The 8,545-nt window shown below is 33.1% G+C and overlaps 1 pseudogene; it reads left to right on the forward strand.

Annotated features, from left to right (window-relative positions):
* Positions 1–434: 434 nt before the first annotated feature.
* On the forward strand, positions 435–3,291 carry LOC118675779 (annotated as a pseudogene).
* Positions 3,292–8,545: the final 5,254 nt, after the last annotated feature.

Consider the following 8,545-nt stretch of genomic DNA (forward strand, 5'->3'; position numbering starts at 1 on the left):
GTTCATTAACTTACCCATCAACCAACAGTTATTTATTAAGTGTCTGCTCTATTTTCAGAGTGGGCTTTAAAGAAAAAGTAAATGTTTCATGATATATGGGGAGAAAACATATGATTTAGAATGTTTTTCAAATTATATATCAGAATAGGATTGTACCAAAATTTTCCTGGGTGATTTGGGGGTAGACAGTACTTTTGGTCTCAATGCAACCATCTCTAAAATGGGAATTAAAAATTCTACTTACCAGACTTTGGTAAAGATTGAAGATTGAAGATTACCTTATTTAGCACATAATATTCATGGCTAAGTCCTACACACCTGAAACCAGTAGGGAAAAAAAAATAAAATTTACCTAATTTTAAATGAATTTAAAATGCTTGTAGAAATACTGAGACAATAAAAACTCTTAAGAGCTTAGATAATCAAAGCACTCCATGAAAGAACTGCAACATGAAGGTCGATGGGTAGATTTTGAGGATGGTAACTATGGAAATGGTGTCACTAAGAGATGTTGAATCATTTTAGGAGAAAGTGAACTCTTCATATTTTTCATGATTGTCAAGCAATATTGAGTTAAATCTTAAAAGAGAAAACAGCAAAATAATATGTTTATTGACTTTTGAAATTACTTTGGAGCTCTTGTTCTTTCTGAACATCCTGACCCTCAGAGATTCATCCTTCAATTGTCATCTCTATACTAAAAATTATTGAACTTGTTTTTCTAGTTTAAATCCTATCTGGAAAGTAGAGGTGCAATTCTAATTATATTTTAAATAATATTCTTGCACAAAGAAATATTTCATTTATAGATTGGGTACATTTAATAAAAGTTTTTTGACTCCCCTATCTTATTCCCTTACCTCCAATACTGTATCCCTTTGGAATAGGAAAGCTTTGTGGAACAGGAAAGTATCCTTATGTTTTAGTAATGTGCACTTTCTAAAAAAGTCTAAGGTAAACTTTAAATTAAACATAATGCATTGCTTTTTATGACCCCAAATTATAACTGCAAATAAATTAATTGTTTTATATTGCCAATTTTTAAAATAAAAGTTATATCGAACACAGATGATTCCATCTTCTTTTTAAAAAAATATATTTTTTATTGATTTCAGAGAGGAAGGGAGAGGGAGAGAGAGATAGAACATCATTGATGAGAGAGAATCATTTATCAGCTGCCTCCTGCACACCCAGCACTGAGGATGGAGTCTGCAAACTGGTGTGTCCCCTGACCGGGAATCAAACCCTGGTTCATAGGTCGATGCTCAACCACTGATCCATGCCAGCTGGGATGATTCCATCTTCTTAAAGACTTTTATTTAGCAGACAATTATGAGTAGAGACAGTCATATTTATGTCCAGTAGTTGCTCATTAGGACAAGTTGTGTCTTTGAGATGTGCATATTATGAACAGCAATAAAATCAAATGCTTCATTCATGATTTAATAATTGTTTTAAGTTGAAGAAATAATTTCAAAAAATGGGAAATAATTTTTCCCCCAATTTTATTCTAGCTACTAATATCTTTGATTATTTTCTAATTACACCAAATTCTCAATATTGGTTTTTCTCAAATTGATGATAATAAACTTAATGTAACCCCTCAAGTGTTTTTCTCATCTCATAAACTGAATATCTACATGCTAATGATTTTTTTCCAGCATATTTTTTCTCATATTTTCCCAAAATGCCTGTTTTTAAAAGGACGAAAAATTCTATATAAGAAGAAAAGGATAATGGATAATATTTAGAGTACTTGCATTCATTTCTGAACACACATGCAGATGCACACACACACAGACGTTCTTGGGTTATAAGGTTGAATTATTGTCATTCAATCTTATCTGTTCTTTTCAGGCTTATTTACTTTTTCAGGAAGTTGTTCAATATACCATCTGTTCAGCTCATCATTCAGGACATGCAATAGGGAATGGCATTTAAGGTTTCACTAGAAGAGTGTAACCAAAGTCATTGACAATTAATTTTTATCAAGTGGTCAATTTAGTGAGACAATGACACTCTAGCAAATGTATACAATTTATCTGTGCTGATATAGTCTGACTTTATTTTTTAAAATATATTTTTATAGATTTCACAGAGGAAGGGAGAGGGAGAGAGCTGGAACCATTTATGAAGAGAGAGAATCATTGATTAGATGCTTCCTGAATGACCCCAACTGGGGATCTAGCCCACAACCTGGGCACGTGCCCTGACCAGAATGGAATTGATGACCTCTTGGTTCATAGGTCAATGCTCAACCACTGAGCCATGCCAGCTGGGCTAGTCTGACTTTATATTATAACTATAGTATCAACATCCTGGGGAAATAATTACAATAGTATCATTGTAAATTTTTTGTATATTCTAAAAATAGGGAAGTTTGCTAATAACATAAAATTGTATCACTATCGCCTGTGTTCTCATTTACTTGGACAATTTTTCTTTTGTGTCATGAAGAGGGTAATAACTTAAGGCTTTTCGTACCCAATGCAAGGTCATTTGTACTTTACTACTATGAGTCAGTGATTGTAGAAGTGGGAGTATCATTAATCTCTTTATCCTCTTTGTTGCAAAGTTGGCATTAATAACATATTAACAGGCTAGAGTGGTCATAAAAATCTCAAAATATATTGCAGTACATTGAGCTCCTCAGGTACAGCGCTGGGACAGGTGTGAGCAGAACAGTCACTGGGTGACTGCTTGCTGAGGAGAAGTAATTAAACATGGGCAAAGAGATCCTAAGGAGCCAAGAGGCAAAATATCATCATATGTTTTCTTTGTGCACAAGAAGAAGCAACCAGTTGCTTCAGTCAACTTTTCAGAGTGTTCTAAGAAGTGCTCAGAGAGGTGGAAGACCATGTCTGCTAAAGAGAAAGGAAAATCTGAAGACATGGCAAAGGCAGACAAGGTATCCCTCCTCAAATGGAAACTAATGAGAAATTTAAGGATCCCAATGCACCTAAGAGGCCTTATTTGGCCTTTTTCTGGTTTTGTTCTATCGCTCAAAAATCAAAGGAGAGCATCCGGCCTACCATTGGTGATGTTTCAAAGAAGCTGGAACAGATGTGGAGTCACAGTAATGTAGATGACAGATAAGCAGCCTGATGAAAGAAGGCTCAGCTGAAAGCAAGAAAAACAAAGTATGTTGCTGCATACCAAGCTAAAGGAAAGCCTAATGTAGCAAAAAAGGGAGTTGACAAGGCTGAAAAAAGTAAGAAATAGAAGGAAGAGGAGAAAGATGAGGAAGATGAAGAGAATGACGATGATGAGGAAGATGAAGAAGATGAATAAGTTGGTTCTAGTGCAGTTTTCTTTTTCTTATCTATAAAGCATTAACCCCCCACCCCTGAATACAACTCACTCCTTTTAAAGACAAATATTGAAATGTAAGGCTGTGTAACATTTGTTTTTAAATTGTATAGTGTCCTTTTTTTGTACAGTTGACACACTGTGGAATATGTCTTTAGACAGCCCTGTCCTGGTGGTATTTTCAATAGCCACTAACCTTGCTTGATACATTATGGAGGTTGTTAACTGGCATGAAAATTTAAAGCAGTTTCTTGTTGATGCACAGCACATATTAGTTATATATGGGGATGGTGGTTTTGTGTCTTTGCTTTGTTTTTGTTTTTGTGTTTGTTTTTTTTTCCATTTTCAATCCTCTCTGATGCAGCTTATAGGAAATAATTGTTGTTCTGTTGACTGAATACCATTCTAATTGAAAAAAAAAAAGTTGCAGCTGTTTTGTTGACATTCTGAATGGTTCTAAATAAATACAATTTTTATTAGAAAAAAGAAACTCAAAATATAGTGAGTAGGCTACCTGGGGATAGGTTCTTAGTTCACTGGTCCTGCATTGTCTTGGAAAACTTGAGCTAAATGAGCTTGTGGCCTATATTTTCCTCCTAAAAATTTATATTTCATGAAATTAATTCTGATATGGGTAAATACTAAAATAAATATTGGGACATTCTGATGTAATTTTTTTTCTTTTTTTATTAAATTTATTGGGATGATGCTGGTTAATAAGATTATATAGGTTTCAAGTGTATAATTTCTTGATACATCATCTGTATATTGCACTGTTTGCCCACCACCCAAAGTCAAATCTTCTTCTGTTACCATATATTTGATGCTCTTTACATTTTACTATTTCTCCACTCCCCTCCCCTTTGGTAACTGCTGTTATCTGTATCTATGAGTATTTGTTTGTTTTTCTTAATTATTCATTTCTTGCTTTCAGTTTTATATCTCACATATAAGTGAAATCATATGGTCCTTAACTTTTTTTATCTGACATTGTCTTAACATGATATTCTCAAGGTCCATCCATGTTGTTGCTTCCTATTGGTTGGGGTTAATGAATAGAACCAGAACTAAGGTGGGAGGAAGTATGAAATAAAGGGAACAAAAGAAACTGCTGAAGCCAAAGAACAGTTCACAGAACTAGAGAGGGAAATGTGGATATGAAAGAGAAGATAGATAATTTCAATTTACATAAAGCTTTTTAAATAGAGAAGACATAAAAGATATACGCATAAAAGAAAATCTAACAGATGACTGAAACTTGACAGAGATTAAGTTTCATTTCAGTAACATGGGAGGCTGGAAGGAAAGTTTGCCCTTATCTTTAAAAGAAGGGAAAAAAATGGGTAAACAGCTAATTAATTGCTTATTTTGAACCAATCAGAAAAATGAAATTGCAGGGATAACATAAAAACTAACTTCAATTTTAATAGTGATCTAGGTTGTCATGAATATTCATGACTTCACAACTTTTCATTGCTGAATAATATGCCTATGTATGCATATGCCTGGTGTTGATGGGCACCTGCATTATTTCCAGTTTGGGAAAATTATAAATAAATTTGCTATAAACAGTGATGTAGAAAATTTATAATCAACCTGTCTATAGCTAACTGCTGGGATTTTTATTGGGATTATATTGAATATGTATGTTTAATTGTAAGGCATCTAAAGCAGTTTAATATTAAATTGTGCAATCAATGAATATAATCTATCTATTTATTTAGATTTTTGATTTCTTTTATCAACATTTAATTGTTTTCAGAATAGAGGTTCTCTATATATCTTGTTAGATTTATACTCAAATACTCATTTTAATGCTATCATAAATTATCCATTTATATCTATAGATATATATGTGCTGGGTAGATATGTATGTATCTTTTCATTTTAGTTTCCAATTGTTATATAGGAACATGATTGAATTAGTATATGACCTTATATCCTGTGACTTTGCTACATTCACATCTTGGTTCTATGGGATTTGGAAGGATTTAATGACATTTTCCACATATATAATTTTGTGCTCTGTGAATAGAGAGTAAATCACTCATTGATTTTTATTACATGGGACTTAGTTCTGCCCATTGAGACCATTCTAGAATGAGTCTAGTCATATTTCCATATCACTGCTCTTTATATACTGGACGTTCTCCTTTATATCTCCCCTGAGTCTCACAGTAATCCAAGCATACACTTCTCTTATTCTCTTTAAACTTAAAAAGCTAGTTACTCCACTCTGTGTGACCACCTTTAAATATATATACATTCCTTTGAAAAGATAGTGGGAGATTGTGTGCAGAACTCAGATACTATTGTTTTTAGGGTCAAATTGTACTCATCATGACAGTAGAGCTGCAATAATGATAATAGACTATGTTATCTCATATAACTCTGACAATGACCTTTTGGATAGCTATTTTTCTTTCCACATTATAGATAAAGAGACTTAAGCTTAAAGAAATTAACAAATTTGCCCACGGTTTCTCAGGTATATGTAATACAGCTGGAATTTTTCCCAGGTTTCTCATATTGAATACTTTGCTCTTAAATTCTATACTAGTTTAAACCAGAAGTGTAATTGAAACTGTCATTCTTACTGAATGAAATGGTAAGTAGTTACAAGATAATTTTGATAATTAAATTAGTGCTTTAATGAGAACAGATAAATTAAAATGTTGATTTTAATTTTGGATTACTTATTTATATATCTCTACTTTTGCATTATATATTTTTTTCTCTGTTCATCAGATTTTTTATTCACTTGATTTTTAGATTCACTTGTTGATAGATATGTAACTGTTGTTCATAATTTTTATCTTTACGTTTTTTTCTTCTTCCTCTCCTTAAACAATACCTTTCAGCATGTCATATAATACTGGTTTGGTGGTGATGAACTCCTTTAGTTTTTTTCTTATCAGTGAAGCTCTTTATCTGATCTTCAATTCTGAATGATAGCTTTGCTGGATAAAGTAATCTTGGTTGTAGGTTCTTGCTATTCATCACTTTGAATATTTCTTGCCACTCCCTTCTGGCCTGCATGGTTTCTGCTGAGAAATCAGCTGACAGTCGTATGGGTATTCCCTTGTAGGTAACTGACTGTCTTTCTCTTGCTGCTTTTAAGATTCTCTGTCTTTTGCTCTTGGCATTTTAATTATGATGTGTCTTGGTGTGGTCCTCTTTGGATTCCTTTTGTTTGAGGTTCTCTGCACTTCCTGGACTTGTAAGTCTATTTCTTTCACCAGGTAGGGGGAGTTTTCTGTCATTATTTCTTCAAATAGGTTTTCAATATCTTGCCCTCTCTCTTCTTCTGACACCCCTATAATTCGGATGTTGGGACGCTTCAAGTTGTTCCTGGGGCTCCTTACACTATCTTGATATTTTTGGATTCTTTTTTCTTTTTGTTTTTTCCAGTTGGGTATTTTTTGCTTCTTCATATTTCAAATCTTTGACTTGATTCTTGGGATCCTCTAGTCTGCTGTTGGATATCTGTATATTATTCTTTAGTTCAGTCAGTGTATGCTTAATTTCTAGTTGTTCCTTTTTCATATCCTCCAGGGTCTCACTAAATTTATCAGCCGTTTCTAGAAAATTCTTGAAAAACCTTATCACCGTGGTTTTGAACTCTATATCCAGTGATTTGCTTTCCTCCATTTCTGTCATTTGTGATCTGTTTCTTTGTCTCCGCATTTTGGCTGCTTCCCTGTGTTGATAGAGTGGCTCTCTGTGCTAGGTGTCCTATAGGGCCCAGTGGCTCAGCCTTTCCCAATTACCTGAGGTGGACACTCTTGGTGCACCCCTTTGTGGGCTTTGTGCACAGTCTTGTTGTAGGTAAGCCTTGATTGTTTTTGGTATCACTGGGAGGAACTGACCTCCAGGCCAATTGGCTGTGAGAATCAGCTGTGTCTATAGTGGGAGAACTTCTGTGCTGAAGACACACTGATGGGAAAGACTTGCTTCAGTGGGGCTTTGGTGCTCACTCTTGCATTATATTTTTATGGATTTGGTCAATTCTTCAATCTTAAGAAAATTCACAATGAGACACAGGAGATAACTTTTATTAATCAATGCTTTTTATGATTTACTAGCTTTTAATAGTTAGTTCCTACAAATATTTTACAAATCTCAGCTTACAAATATGCTGCTACTTTCCAATGAGAGTTTAAATCTCACACAACGTGATAAAACAGTTATGAAGAAACATCCAAATAAACAAAATAAAACTTTGAAAAGAGAAAAAAATAGTATAAGTAAATACTTTAATGTTCCTTTGCTAATTCATAGCTTACAGAAATCAAAGACTATTTCAGAGCATAATTATTAATTAACTTAGATTCCCATATTAAAATATTGACCTAAACTATTTGCGGGTTAAAGCTTTATACAATTGCCTGTCGAACATGTTTACTAAGTAATGATAGGCTGGTTGAGGGTGCAATAAAACTTTATGAGTAGCTTGATATATACCTGAGCAGTTTTCCCTGACCATGACTTTGGCAGCCTTACCTAGCTCTGGTACAAACTAGCAAACAGAACAGGCTATGAAATAAGGTAAGTTTATGGGTAACAGTTCTTTGTTATTTTCATGTTTCCAAGTAGTTATGTGTTCTCTTAGTTCATGTTAACAATCTTTCTGTTTATCTGCACTTCTTTAAAATATTAAAGATAACATATTTCCATTTGCCATTTTAAATATATAGCCCCTTGTACTAAAATAGGAGAGAAGCTTTCTAGGTTTTTTTTTAAGAAGTAAGAATATTTTCTTTGCCCAGCTCTTTATTATACTTTTTGTCAGACTTAAGTGGATTTATAGCAGGTGTAGTTTAATTTCTTTATAGAGAAGAAAATAAGGATCAGAATATTTTGTAATATAGAAAATACTCTAAGTATGATTAAATATATTTTATCTAAAATATATATACACAGGCAGAGTAGAATGTACAATTATAAAACATTTGATCTTTTCTAGTAAATCTTGTAAAGATCAATCACCACATTACCATCTAATAATATACTGCTCATTTTGAAAATAATATACAGAGAAAGGACATAATTTCCCCAGAGTATATAATTTCCTCAAAAAAAGTTACTTAAAATTAGTGATTAAAAATAATATCACTGTAATTACCATCTACAACATATGAACAATTTTAATATTGATTGTTTATGAGTACTCACATATGAATTTTAATTTTAGGGCATTAATTTTGTTCTCATTTTCTAGATACAAGAGGGTTTG

This window comes from Myotis myotis, unplaced genomic scaffold, assembly GCF_014108235.1.
Source record: "Myotis myotis isolate mMyoMyo1 unplaced genomic scaffold, mMyoMyo1.p scaffold_m19_p_2, whole genome shotgun sequence".
In the NCBI taxonomy this organism is placed as follows: Eukaryota; Metazoa; Chordata; class Mammalia; order Chiroptera; family Vespertilionidae; genus Myotis; species Myotis myotis.